The sequence below is a fragment of the Barbus barbus genome (assembly GCF_936440315.1).
Source record: "Barbus barbus genome assembly, chromosome: 40".
In the NCBI taxonomy this organism is placed as follows: domain Eukaryota; kingdom Metazoa; phylum Chordata; class Actinopteri; order Cypriniformes; family Cyprinidae; genus Barbus; species Barbus barbus.
In genome coordinates this window covers 8,860,241-8,876,053 of record NC_136718.1, presented here as the reverse complement: position 1 = coordinate 8,876,053, position 15,813 = coordinate 8,860,241, and the positions used below count along the sequence as shown (strand labels likewise).

General features: G+C 37.5%; 1 protein-coding gene across 1 annotated transcript in view; it reads right to left on the bottom strand.

Moving 5' to 3' along the window:
* Positions 1 to 15,365, bottom strand: part of LOC306859999 (forkhead box protein P1-B-like) — a 42,329-nt gene extending 26,964 nt beyond the window's left edge. Inside the window, exon 1 of the mRNA XM_079401498.1 lies at positions 15,204 to 15,365. The gene's annotated coding sequence lies outside the window, so the exon portion shown is untranslated. The remainder of the gene's footprint in view (positions 1 to 15,203) is intronic.
* Positions 15,366 to 15,813: the final 448 nt, after the last annotated feature.

The window sequence follows — 15,813 nt, the reverse complement described above, 5'->3', positions numbered from 1 at the left end:
TTGGATAAAAGCGTCAGCTAAATGAATAAATGTAAATGTAAATGTAAAAAGTGTTGGCCCCCTTACTGATTTTTTTTATTTTTTTGCATGTGTCGTCACACTTTAATGTTTCAGATCAAACAAATTTAAATATTAATCAAAGATAACAAGTAAACACAACATGCAGTTTTTGAATGAAGTTTTTTATTATGAAGGGAAAACAAAATCCAAACCCACATGGCCCTTTGTGAAAAAGTGCTTGCCCCCTAAACCTAATAACTGGTTGGGCCGCCCTTAGCAGCAACAACTGCAATCAAGCGTTTGTGATAACTTGCAATGAGTCTGTTACAGCACTGTGGAGGAATTTTGGCCCACTCATCTTGGCAGAACTGTTGTAATTCAGCCACATTGGAGGGTTTTCGAGCATGAACCGCCTTTTTAAGGTCATGCCACAGCATCTCAATTGGATTCAGGTCAGGACTTTGACTAGGCCACTCCAAAGTCTTCATTTTGTTTTTCAGGTGGATTTGCTGGTATGTTTTGGATCATTGTCCTGCTGCAGAACCCAAGTTCGCTTCAGCTTGAGGTCACGAACAGATGGTCAGACATTGTCCTTCAGGATTTTTTGGTAGACAGCTGAATTCATGATTCCATTTATCACAGCAAGTCTTCCAGGTCCTGAAGCAGCAAAACAGCCCCAGACCATTACACTACCACCACCATATTTTACTGCTGGTATGATGTTCTGAAATGCTGTGTTACTTGTACACCAGATGTAATGGGACACACACACACCTTCCAAAAAGTTCAACTTTTGTCTCGTCAGTCCACAGAGTATTTTCCCAAAAGTATTGGGGATCATCAAGATGTTTTCCGGCAAAACTGAGACTGAGCCTTTATGTTCTTTTTGCTCAGCAGCGGTTTTTGTCTTGGAACTCTGCCATGCAGGCCATTTTTGCCCAGTCTCTTTCTTATGGTGGAGTCATGAACACTGACCTTAACTGAGGCAAGTGAGGCCTGCAGTTCTTTAGATGTTGTTGTGGGGTCTATTGTGACCTCTTGGATGAGTCGTCGCTGTGCTCTTGGGGTAATTTTGGTCGGCCGGCCACTCCTGGGAAAGTTCACCACTGTTCCATGTTTTCGCCATTTGTGGATAATGGCTCTCACTGTGGTTCGCTGGAGTCCCAAAGCTTTAGAAATGGCTTTATAACCTTTTCCAGACTGATAGATCTCAATTACTTTCTCATTTGTTCCTGAATTTCTTTGGATCTCAACATGATGCGAAGCTTTTGAGGATCTTTTGATCTACTTCACTTTGTCAGGCAGGTCCTATTTAAGGTCCTATTTACAGGTGTGGCAGTAATCAGGCCTGGGTGTGGCTAGAGAAACTGAACTCAGGTGTGATAAACCACAGTTACGTTTATGTTTTAACAGGGGGGCGGGGGGGGGGGGGGGGGGGCAAACACTTTTTCACACAGGGTCATGTGGGTTTGGATTTTGTTTTCCCTTCATAAAAAACCTTCATTTAAAAACTGCATGTTGTGTTTACTTGTGTTATCTTTGATTAATATTTAAATTTGTTTGATGATCTGAAACAAAGTGTGATAAACATGCAATAAAATAAAAAATCAGGAAGGGGGCCAACACTTTTTCACACCACTGTGTGTGTGTGTGTGTGCGCATGTTTATGTGGTTTTATGAGGACACACATTTGTATAATGACATGGGTATGACAGAGGTATTAAAATATGACGCATTACAATATGAAGGTGGTTTATGAGGACACTGCCTATGTCCCCGTAATTCAAAAGGCTTAAAAAAAAAACATACTAAATGGTGTTTTTTTTGAAAATCTAAAAGTGCACAAAGTCTCCTGTGAGGGCTAAGTTTAGGTGTAGGGTTGGTGTAGGGCAATAGCACACACAGTTTGTTCAGTATAAAAACCATTAAGCCTATGGAGAGTCCCCATAAACCACAAAAAACAACATATGTGTGTGTGTGTGTGTGTGTATATATATGTATGTATATATATTAGGGATGCACGATATGTAACATTTTAACCGATACCGATAATTAAGTCCTTCTCATGGCCGATACCGATAAGTTCATATTTTTATATTATAATTTTCATATAATCTGCAGTTTGTGCACCCAGGAGAATACAAAATCTAAGATTCACTGATTAAACTGATATTTTAGTAGCTCTGGCCTAACTATAGCAAACATCAGTCCTGACTCTTCAAATGTTTTTTATTTTTTGTGTAGGGCACCACAATACTTTGTAACAGAAATGGTTTAGCAGAATTATGACAGAACTATGGTTTATCTGCAATTAACAACTCATTAACAAATTTATATTCAAATATTTCATGCATAAAGAAATGCATCTATTCAACGTTTTTAGTGCACGAGGATGAGAAAGTTATATAGTCTTTAAGCAGTGTTGGGAGTAAGGCGTTATAAAAGTAATGCATTACTTTTTGCTGTAACGCAGTAGTGTAAGGCATTACTAATCAATTTTCAGTAATATTTTACTCTGTACATGTTCAGTAACGCTTGCATTACAACACACTTTTAGCCCCCAATTATTATTATTATTATTATTTTAAATTTAATTTAAAGTCGGGCTCCTACTTTTGTGTCTTATGTCCCCTAGGGCCGGGCTTCGGGCCAATATTCACGTCATAGTTCAGACGCGGGCCAGGCCTCGGGCCTGTTTTAGGCTTCTCCTTATCTTTATATTTTAGACATCCATCAATTATTGATGAAAAAAAAATTGCTGCGCTGGTGGAAACAACATGAGTCCGTGCTGCCGCGACTGTCAAGAGCGACTCGACGGTGTTTAGTGTCCCGCCGCAGCAGCGAGCTGTCAGCACTGCTGAAGAGTTCTGCCTTCAAATACAATAAAGCAAAAGCCACAGCAAAAGTAATTACCATGAATGTGTCCGGGGGAAATAGTAAGGATTCGCCATCTCCTCGTTAGACGCGCTTTTAAGTAAATCTTCACGGATAACGATTGTATTAAATAGTATTTGTTTTCATTTTTATTTATTTCGTTAAGTAGCAATTTAAAGCTTTCTTTAGATATATTTGTCATGTCTGTAAGGCATGTATTTCAGTTCATTTTTGTGAACGAACGACAGTCGCGCATCACAGATCAGATTTCATTTATCACCTGAGGAGAGAGTCGAGCTGACTGACAAGAGTGAGGTGAAAAAGACAAGACGATGGCAGAAGAGTTTCAAAACGAAATGTAAAAGCGCCTGTTTTAAAAATATTTTTGGATTTTGAAAAGCCTGTTAACCTGCCATTTATCTAAGGTGATATTGGAAGGTCTATTTATTTATTTATTTTCTAAACATTCGTTTCTCATTTAGCCTATTTGGTTCCACAGTATTTGCTGATTTTTATTTTATTTAAACTGTGATATTTTTCCCATTATTTTACATCAAGGTGTATGCAGTCCGTGCCTCAAAACTTTCCATCTCACTAATAAACGTTTTATAATTATTTGTTCCTCAGTCTTTACTGACTTTCAGTTTTGTATAGGCCTACCATGCATATTTAAAATTTGTAAGTTATCTGTTATTTTATATTAGGCATATAGCATGGTGCATTTTTATTCGTTTTGTTAATAAAAGTTAGCTATATGTTCTGTTGTATTTTGTTGTTTGATGCCGAATTGCCGCTAATTTAAAAGTGAAAAAATACGCACGGTGCTTTTACAAGCTATTTAAGCAAAGGAAAGTGAGAAAACTCAAGCGAACTAAAAACAAACAACTGCTTGACGCCAAATTGCCACTAATTTGAAAGGGAAAATAAAACGCGCACAGAGCTTACAAGCTATTTAAAACCGAAGGAAAGCGAGGAAAAGAGAGAAGACTCAAACGACGTCCACCCCCCATCCACCGAGGTGATACCGGTAAGGTGTTGACACACGTCGATTAACCAGTGGGAAAATTTCCTCACTGTCACAACCCTACTTGATGCCTTTTTTCCTCCTTTCGGAATCCTTGCTGAACAAGCGTTGGAAATAGCAATGGCATTGTCCTCCTCTGCCTCCGAGAAAAACTTCCAGACCGGCGAAGACATGTTCGCAAATGATGACGTAATGAGCACAACACATGCTGACAGTCACTGCAGTTTAAAGCTGCAATCACTTGCACTCGGAAAGAAGATGAATCTCAGATAAATCAGACAGATTGATTGATTTACCAGCAAGCATACTTTATCGGAGCAATAAAAATGACGTCATTTTCTCTCATATCGGTCGATAATTTATCGGTCTGATAAATATTGTGCATCCCTAATATATATATATATATATATATATATATATATATATATATATATATATATATATATATATATATATATATATATATATATATATATATATATATATACATATATACATATATACATACATACATATATACATATACACACATATACACACTCACCTAAAGGATTATTAGGAACACCATACTAATACTGTGTTTGACCCCCTTTCGCCTTCAGAACTGCCTTAATTCTACGTGGCATTGATTCAACAAGGTGCTGAAAGCATTCTTTAGAAATGTTGGCCCATATTGATAGGATCTTGCAGTTGATGGAGATTTGTGGGATGCACATCCAGGGCACGAAGCTCCCGTTCCACCACATCCCAAAGATGCTCTATTGGGTTGAGATCTGATGACTGTGGGGGCCATTTTAGTACAGTGAACTCATTGTCATGTTCAAGAAACCAATTTGAAATGATTCGTGCTTTGTGACATGGTGCATTATCCTGCTGGAAGTAGCATCAGAGGATGGGTACATGGTGGTCATAAAGGGATGGACATGGTCAGAAACAATGGCCAATTGGCACTAAGGGGCCTAAAGTGTGCCAAGAAAACATCCCCCACACCATTGCACCACCACCACCAGCCTGCACAGTGGTAACAAGGCATGATGGATCCATGTTCTCATTCGGTTTACGCCAAATTCTGACTCTACCATCTGAATGTCTCAACAGAAATCGAGACTCATCAGACCAGGCAACATTTTTCCAGTCTTCAACCGTCCAATTTTGGTGAGCTTGTGCAAATTGTAGCCTCTTTTTCCTATTTGTAGTGGAGATGAGTGGTACCCGGTGGGGTCTTCTGCTGTTGTAGCCCATCCGCCTCAAGGTTGTGCATGTTGTGGCTTCACAAATGCTTTGCTGCATACCTCGGTTGTAACGAGTGGTTATTTCAGTCAAAGTTGCTCTTCTATCAGCTTGAATCAGTCGGCCCATTCTCCTCTGACCTCTAGCATCAACAAGGCATTTTCGCCCACAGGACTGCCGCATACTGGATGTCTTTCCCTTTTCACACCATTCTTTGTAAACCCTAGAAATGGTTGTGCGTGAAAATCCCAGTAACTGAGCAGATTGTGAAATACTCAGACCGGTCCGTCTGGCACCAACAACCATGCCACGCTCAAAATTGCTTAAATCACCTTTCTTTCCCATTCTGACATTTAGTTTGGAGTTTAGGAGATTGTCTTGACCAGGACCACACCCCTAAATGCATTGAAGCAACTGCCATGTGATTGGTTGATTAGATAATTGCATTAATGAGAAATTGAACAGGTGTTCCTAATAATCCTTTAGGTGTGTGTATGTATCTATGTATGTATGTATCTATGTATGTGTGTGTATGTGTATGTATGTATGTATGTATGTATCTATGTATGTGTGTGTATGTATGTATGTATGTATGTATGTATGTATGTATGTATGTATGTATATATATATATATATATATATATATATATATATATATATATATATATATATATATATATATATATATATATATATATATATATATATATATAACAAATCATAAAATCTTTTTTTCTTAATAGATACACGTGTATTTATACATTCATAATAAATATACACAGTACACACATAGAATATAAACAATTATTTTGAATGGGATTAATCTCAATTAGTCGTTTCAGCCCTATATAACAATAAAACAAATAATATAGTTACAACAAATATTTGACAATATAGCATTCTAAAGCTGCTTTTTGTCTTTGAATAATGTTTTTAAGTGCTTTCTCAGCAAATACTGAAAAACAAAAAACAAAAAGATGAAGCATGCCTGTTTCAGAAAACACAATTTTAAGAGGCAGGTTCTTATGAATATTGGTATAACCTGTCTGCCTGCCTTCCACGAAGCTTAAAATAAACCATTTAAGACAATACAGCTGTGTGGGCTGTGTGTACAGTTGAAAAACGATGACATGTTTACAGTTCTCTTTTTATCCCATCCTCATGATGGCAAGAAACCACTTGTTTAAAGATTAACTGGTCATACGAAATCTCAAGAGTTATATAAGAATATAGATCTTAACTTCATAAAACTAATTTTTAAGTCCTAGGCGCTTCATATAGCTCTCCCTTGTCTGGCTGAACAGTTTCTCTAGTTCTTACATAGTTAAACACTCTCCCAACACGAGGAAGCAGGGGCCGATATTTGTTAAATAACTGATTGCCACCATGACTACAGTAAACACTGGGGCCCTTGGTTTGGTGTTTATTAACAAACACATCTTCCTTCTGGAGCAATTTAACATTAACCAGGTGGTACAATCTGCAGATCTGGCAGGTGCCATAATACACAGGGAGGGCCTTATGTAAACAGCTGAGAAGGGTGGGGGAACGGCTCGAAAAGCAACACAGCTAGAGTAAACAGCGAAGAAAATCTCTAGACAAACAAGCAACCCCTCTCCTGACATGAATGTGAACCAGAACAGAGCTCGTGGGATTTGAGTGCTTGTTATTTAGTGCTGCAAACACAGCAATAGCCTGTTTCAGCTGGCAGAGACACCGAGTTGTACTTTCACTGAGAACGAAGGACAACATTTTAGATTGGTGTGGGGATGTATACATGCTGTTGAAGTCCATGAAAAAATTAGCAAGGAAGATATGGACCAAACATGGAATGGGTAAACCTCTCCAATCGAGTTCTCATAAAACTCGCCCTTTTCTTACAACTGACTGAAAGCTCGCATGAAAATCAACCAAGCACCCGCCCTAACATTTTTTTAATTTTCGCCAAACCATTTCACTCAGATCACAATATGGAATAAAAGACCTGCTATTACTTCCATTTCATCATGATCAGTTCATTAAGTGCCATCCTTCCATGGCAATAAGTTGGCGTCTATGGATGCTACACAACGACAACAGCTAGGTGAACAGATGTTTCACGTCATGGTTGAACGCTGAATTGACCAATCAGCATCCAGGACCAGAAATACTGTCTGTTTATATAATAAAAAATGTGCACTTGCAGAAAATGCGAGCAAGGATAAAATGGTACAGAGGAGGAAATCTGGAGCGAAACTGCATCAACATAGATTGCACAAATACCCAACAACTGAGAAAACATTTGTGCGCATGAAAAACATGACAAATATGTACTAAAACATACACTGCGTACATAGAGCATTACACTGTAATGCAACCTGTCCACAAATGTGGGGGAAAAAAACAGGCCTACATATGAATCATGCACAAATCTGTGAGTTACAGCGTGTCATTCTGTCATAGGCTGACACCAGTCATGTTTGCTGTAAATAGATGTGTTAGAAACAACTACAAAATGCCAATCTGAACCAGTATTTGCCTGTTTGACTGTTTAAAAGAAACGCTAATGCAAGTTTGTTTGGGTTACACGTTCTTACATTTTCAGAAACATGAAAGGAAACAAAAGCTCGTCAACAGTGTAACTGCTGAAGAATGTTTTGTGTGTGTTTATTTGACATACACTGGCATCGTTCTATTTGCACAGATGATAGGCCTTCATCTCATGAACGTTTCTCTGCATCCCTAATGCCTCATTTTCCCATAGACACAAACTTTAGCCGACAAGCAACACAAACATGAGGATTTTCGGGGAGAGGTGAAGCCTCTGAGGACTTCAACTGTCAGGAAGGAAAAACATACACCAACCTGAAGGAATGCCTTTGAAGTCTCAATGAGGAGATATTGATACATAACACAAAGAAGGAGGAAAGCAAAGTCATAAAAGCACACTCGAGATCTAAAGGTGCTTAATGTGATGCAGCATCAAGACGTGGCTCTTAAACTGAGTTAGAGTAATAAAATTAGCAAGAACATCAACAAAGACTTGTGTAATTATGACTAGGTCTGAGGATGGTGGGGTTTATCACCCATAATGCAACTGAACATTCAACTGGACAATTAATATGCCCAGGCATGGCTTGTCTAATGTTGTTTACTTCTAGGTATTGATCGCATATTAATAAATTCACTAGACCAAGTAAAGAAAACATATTCATCAGACTCAGTCTACCTATTAATTCTCCATAATAGCACGTACCTGTGCGTTTTTCACCTCAGCTATGGAAAAATAAAAACCAGTTCATCAATAGCAGCCTCAGGCTATTCTGTTACAGAGATTTACACTGAACATGAAACAAGTCAGATTTTAAAAAACACCTTGTGCGCAGTCTAGGAACGAATCACTAGATAAATAAATATTTTAAAAAGGGGAGCAATGTGTGGAGGAAAGAGAGCTCCTCCTATTACAGGAAGATGTTGGATAAAGAGTACAGGGAAAGGAATAATGTTTGGCTAGTTAAATACATTCGGCTAATAATACACAATATGATATTTTTACTTCTTCCATCAGATGAGGCATGACTGACACCACACATCTTACTGACTGGACTGTTATATTAACTGCTACATGCTCTGAATAAATGGAAATAAACACTATAGAAAGTGGTGATGGTGATGGAGCAGTGGATAAGACACATGCCTTTGGTGTGAGAGACCCGGGTTCGAATCCACTGTGAGACACCAATGTGTTCCTGAGCAAGACACTTAACCCCTAGTTGCTCCAGAGGCGTGCGACCTCTGACATATATAGCAATTGTAAGTCGCTTTGGATAAAAGCGTCAGCTAAATGAATAAATGTAAATGTAAATGTAGAAAGTAACAAACTTCACAGGGCACAAGTCTTTACACAATCTTTACAAATTCTCTCCTCAAATATCATTATTTCACAGATCTTTGTAAACAGCAATGCATTTAAACTTGCACTTACATATCCTGCCAGCAACAACCTGTTTTTTGGAGAAGATGATAGTTCGCAGCTCTGCAATGATGTTGGATTCCCAGAGGTTGAGAACTCTATGACTAAGTGATGAAGTGTTGGAGGGCAGAAATCACTGGCTGAAATAGTGACAACTATTCTGATGACATGTTTTGACTGCCTGTGTCCATTTCATGCTTTAAAACTGCTTGAATGTTTAAATTGGCAAGGCTTAAAAACACACAAATAATAAACTTTTGACACAGATTTATCACTGGCACAATTCTGTCAACTGTCCTAGCAATATGCAAAATCTGAAATATTAAAAATGTGTCTCTTTCCTAAACTTTACTACAACCGGCTTCATTTATTACCTGAGTACCCAATTAAGTACCCAATTACCCAGATGTAATTACTGAAACTTTATTTTTTGTTTCGCTTTTTGGTTAAATGGAAACCTTCATTTTGGTTTCAGCAAAAAAAAAAAAAATAGGCCAATCACTACTTAATGGGATAGTCCTCACAAAAATGAAAATTTTGTTAGCATTTGCTCTCCGTCATGTCATAACAAAACTGGTGCACCCCAAAGAAGTGATTTTAAAGAAGTATCTTTTTGTCCCCCTCCAACCAATAATAATAGTAGGGTCTAGTGTTGTTTTGGACCCCTTTAACCTTCACTGACTTTTGTTGTATGAACAAAAACAGGTTCTTCAAATATCTTCTTTTGTGCTTCACTGTTAAAATAAAAAACAGTTATACTGGTTTTGGAACAACATGAGTGTGAATAAGTGATGACAAAATATAGTTTTGGTTGAACTGTCACTTTAAGACAAGCAAGTAAAAAACATACAAGATGACTCAAGCAGGTGCCTGCTAGCAGAAACTACTGAAGAGTGTTTCACATTACATCCATATTCCATGAAGTTTATGAAGCAATCAATCATTTACCTGTAACCTGTACAGACTTATTTTTGAAGGCTAAATTCTAACACTCATGAGAGTTGTGGTTTATGGCAATTGTGTACAACAGTCTCACTTCATTCAAGGCACTTTAATACTGCTGGACCTGTCTAAGAATGATTATTGAACGTGCAGACAGCTAAAAATCAGCAGCATGAGTTCATTCAACCAGGTTCTGAAAGCCAGACGAGGCTGTTGGGAGCAGTTGGCAGAAAGAAGGGACTAATGGCACTTTGTAGTAGGCTATAGCATGGTGTCTGGATGCATGGATCTATTTTTAGAGAGGTTTCTGAGATAATGGAAGAGGCAGCCCTCATAGAATATCACATTTCATAGCTTGGCTACGAACACATGACAAATTACGCAGATACACAAAACCACACTGCACAGATACAAGCCAAGGAAAAGATAGGCAGGCTGCATCAGTTCAATTGCAGGGCCAGACAATATTATCTTGAAAATGTGTGACAGGCTTAGTACAGAGAGCAGTTTGCTATAGTGCCTGCTTTTCATTCAGGTGTACTACTATGTAAATACACTTTACTGAGATGGAAATGATGTGGTTTCCACATAGAGACTGAACATGGGGGTGATTAAGGCTTGTCAAACATTAGACTTTGAGTTCATTCAAACTTTTTAAACTTCATTAACAGTGTGCAGATTACAAATAAAAGTCAAGACTGAAACTTTTTTTTCCCTCTGACGGACATAAAGGACAGTACTTTGGTGATTTTATCTTTTAATACATTGTATTGCTTTTTTTTTTTTTTTTTAAATTTGCTTTTTTTCAATTTTATAAGAAAATGCCTTAATAGACAAACTGTGCATAAGGAGACCTCTGCTTGATTTCTGAACAACAGCATTCAAGAACAAATCCTCCAGGACACCCAAGAATGAACAATATTACAAATATGAAAACTCTGGCCAATAACAAATAAGCCAATAATTATTTCATATTATGGCCTATAACCATTTTTTTTTTTTTAAGAATTTAATACTTTTCAGCAAATATTAAATTAAATTAATCAAAAGTGATGGTAAAACCATTTATAGTGTTACAAATAATGTTTTATTATACTTTGGATCAAACAACTGCAGCCTTGGTGAGCACAAGACACCATTCAAAAACAAAATAAAAATCTGACCGTTCACAAATTTTGGAACAGTAGCTTATATAAAAACTTAAAGACTGAACAACTAAACTCATTTAATGATACAATTGAATTTAGGCATCAACATTATGAAGAAAATTATAATCATTTTGAGACTTGCTAAAAATGCAACCTACAGTATTTGCAATTAGCCAACGTTAACCACAAGCAAAAAAATTATTTTAATAAATATGCTTATATGAAGCACGTGCTTCAAACTCTCCAGGATGGCACACAGATAGCACAACCACACTTTACTGTTCCGGAAGATTTGAATAGGTGTGCGAGTCAGTTGAGATAGGGCAGCAGAATTATCCCCATTTCCATATAGATTACACCAATAGACAGCATGGTGTGACAAGCAATTCTTTCACAACTCTTCAGCAACACCCTCACAGTGCACAAAGTAAACGTGCTTATTTACCAGAAACTGATTACTATGCACACACATTATGAGCTATTAGTTTCGTTTACTTCAAAAATGAACCCACACAGAGGACTAGGCTTATTGACTCAATAAATAATATGCCAAATGTTAACAGGAAAAGGTTGTGACTGAATAGCACTAACCAAGAACAAACCTGACACCTTGTCCACCAAGCAACCAGCCATTACGCTTCCTCACCACAACAAAGTTTGCTCAGTGTTAGTGCACTCATTTGAAACCCCTTCACCTGAGGGGAAACCCTTGGAGAAGCCAGAACATAAGAAAGGGGAAACAGAATCTAAAACTCCCACCTAAAAAGGAAATATCTGTCACGTTCATCTACACATCCACGCCTAGGAACGCCACACGTGCCGCTTCCTCGGAAAGAACAAACCGCATTACACTTACTCCTACATTCTCTCATGCTTGTGGCACTCCCTTCAACTATCACATCATTCGTCTCAAGAGTGCAATATAGCAATTTATGTACTAGACTGTTGTTTATTAGGCAGTCGGCCATCACAGCAGGACGTCTGAGTATGATATGCCATAAAGGTGTTTATCTAGACATGCCAAGAAAACTGTAAATCATTAATCGGATTATGACAGTGACATTACCGGTTCCTGACCATCTTATTCACGGTGTAGCAGGAGGTGGGGGACGTTATGTCATTAAGAAATAAGGCATAACTTTTGCGCAAGTCATTAAAGCTGTTATTACACAAGCAAGACAAAATCTGTCAATCGTCGCATTATTCAGTCAGATATAAAAGTGACAGAGAGAAACAGGCTTTACACTGTTTAAGGGACAATAACTCTTTATCAATAATGCAGTTGTGAAAAAAGACAGGCCATCACAGGTTTGTTAACAATATGACGAAGCTCCAGGATACAGAAAAATGCCTGAAGGAGTAAGATCTGAAAGAAGAATGCAGTAATGCAGGGTTTACCAAAGGGGGGGTTCATGAGTTGGAAGTTAATATTAATTCAATCTAGGGCTGCACGTAGAGGTGGGCGATATGGAAAAAATATCATATCACGATTCACGATTTTATCACGATTCTTTGTCATGTTGGTTTTACTATTTTGCAAGTTGTCTGAGCATTACAGCCAAACTAATCCCCCTATTATAAAGACACAGCCTTTCAAGGTAACAAAAAAAAAAAAAAAAAAAAAAATCAGTCATTATTTTATCTTTCTTATTAAAAAATAAGAACAAAGATACACATACAAATACACATAATATACAAATAAAACAAACAGTGCTTTACTTTCAGGTACAATAGGTGCATTTAGCAGGAGCATTCAAGAAATTGAATGAACAAATATAAAAATAAAAAAACAGAAAAAAAATCTATAGACTGATTCCTAAAGCAACTGTATTAAAGTTTTTCAGTCAAGAGTAGTGGGTGATTTTTCTCTTTGCGTTTTGTTGTTTTATTAACGTTAAAGGAATAGTTCACCCAAAAATAAAAATTCTATCATAGTGTTTTATTAATTGACGTAGAAGTTTCAGAATGAAGCTTGGCACTGTGTTCATTTGTACGTGTGCAGCTCATAATACCATATTTTCAGAGCTGGAAATGGGAACGCATTTGGAAAATCAATGTGCACTAGATTCACTTTACTTTTTATAAATTCACAAAAGCAGAACTGCCAACATTTTTGTGGCCAGACGTTTACAACATGCCAATAAAAAACCACAGTAAAAGCTTGAAGATTTGACATGTTAAAAGCTTGAGAGTTTGAACATCTTAAAGTGAATAAGACAAATATTTGTATAGTAACTTGTGGTGTTAGCTTGTTTAGCTTAGTTGTAAAGACTGAACCCAAGTAAGTGTGGGCGAACTGACAAATTAGTATCATGATTCATGATCAATCTTGAAGACATCCACAATCTACTTCTCAAACAAACTGTAGAGATTGTGACCAAAAACCTTGACTGAAAACTTTTTGTAGCTGTAATAAAAATCAGTTTATATTTCATTCATACATAGTTGTATTATACATTGAATTACTTTATTAAAGTTTTTTTTTCAGATATACATATCTAGACAGCACATCTCTAAATTAAAGTTACTAAAGAAAATATAATAGTTTATCTGTTTACTTGCATATCATGTGACTATTAACCGACATCAGAAAAGTGTGGACATGCAAATGTGTCATTAAATATTAATTTAAAATCTCAGAGGGGTACTTCAGGTAAATATTTTAGGTGTAACTTCGGCATAAAAAATAATTCGAGAACCCTCTGTACTAACAAACGAAATCCTCTTTAACAATCTACTGAAATTGTTTTCCAGTTGTGCTGAATGGACAGATCTTCACAATGGCCCATAGAGTGAGGGAACCAGATCCTAAAGGCAGGTAACACCTGGTTTAAGAACAGACAACTGAAGTAAAAAAAAAAAAAAAAAGAGACTGGGATGCCTGTAAAGAGCTGCAACAAATGATTAACTGAATTGGAAACGCTCGGAGGCAAAAAGGAGAAATGAAACCTGTGAAGGGGCGTAGCTTTTTTGTGTTTGTTGTAGTTTCAACAACTTCAAAATCAAACAATGAAACTGAAGGAGAACTTTTTTTAACTCTTTGGTACGCTCATGAAGAATTATGAAACTCGGCAAACCAAGTAGACTAAAAATACAGGAAAACAGAGATCTACCAACCTACCTAGGCAGCAGTTCTTGGCATTATAGGTACCCTAAAAGAAGTCTAGGTAGATACTTCACTCAATTATGAGACACAACCAAAGTAACACGCCTCTATGAGAGGATGCATGTGAGTCCATGTTTAAACCTGCCGACCAAAATCAAACCACCCAGTTAGGATTAACACTCAATTGAATGAGATTTGACTAATGCCCACTGACAAACATTGTAATACAGGCTGCATAATTATAGTGTGGAGCAAAAAAAAAAAAAAAAGTAAATGGGTAAAGATTATACGTTCAAAAAGAAAATAGCTGATTTAAACAAATTGCTACATTTTTATGTTAAGACTAAATGTATAATGATTGTGTAACGGAAAATTGTAAGTTACTTGATTAACTTCCAAAGATAAAAAAAAATATGTATGTGTATATATATTTCGCATGATCAACTCCAATAATGTAGATTGTATTCATGTATCTTTTAGTACATGCGGTGTTGTTAATATTTATTGAGTAATCGTAACAGTTTAATAATAATAATAATAATAATAATAAACTGTGGGGATTTAGAGGTTAGATGTGATTTACGACCGACTGCGTGCAGTGTCTTGAACTGAAGTTACTCGGGCTGTTTTTGTTCTCCACATGAACTGAACCAAAGGCACATGTTAGCCAGCTAACGCTCCCATAAGGGGTTTAAATGGGATGCTGCGACAATTACTGAGTGTAACGAAAGCCACCGACTTTGTTCAATGTAAATTACCTGATATAAAACACTAAATAGATGGCGATAAAAGTGTGGAGAGCTTTGAATTAGCTGCTCCCCAGCGCTGCCGTTAGTTCTGATAAGGCTAATAACTAGCAAATCAACCTCGCAATGTAAATCACGAATAAACACAGTGAAGGAAACTTGATAAGAAGAATAAACTTACCGGGGATGAAGTGGTTTCTCAACGGACAGAAATGAAAACTTTAACAGCGACCCTGGAACGAACTTTTGCGAGCTGGAAAGCGCAGTGTGTCGGTCTCCCATGAAGCTCGCGCAGCCGCGCGCTGGCCGCCACACCGCCGCGTGCTGCACAATGTAAACAAGTGTATTCTTCCGCAGTGCGCGTCCCAAGGACTACTTTACGGACCACGCGCCTGGATTTTGCACGTATACGGGACCGTTTACAGCGAGCGTCGAATTATAAACGATAAACAAGACTCATTAGGTAAATGTAGCGTGTGAGCCGTGTCAAAACCGAGTTTTTGAGGTGAGTTTGAGAGCAGAGTAGCTGTTGTGGCGTGACGTCACGTCCACCTGCTGAGGGCTGTAGCGTCGCGTCGCTCAAGAAGCGAGGAATAAATAATGTTGCGCACTAGACTGGATATGATTCATTCCATGAGGCATTAATCAATAACATATAAACACGAACTAGCGGGACTGATATGTGGTGCTAATCTGGTGAAATGTGAATTAAATAGGAGGTATTGGAGATGCAGACAAGTGTAGACATTTAAAATGCGTTTAAAGGGTGTGCAGCGCCACCTAGTGGTTAC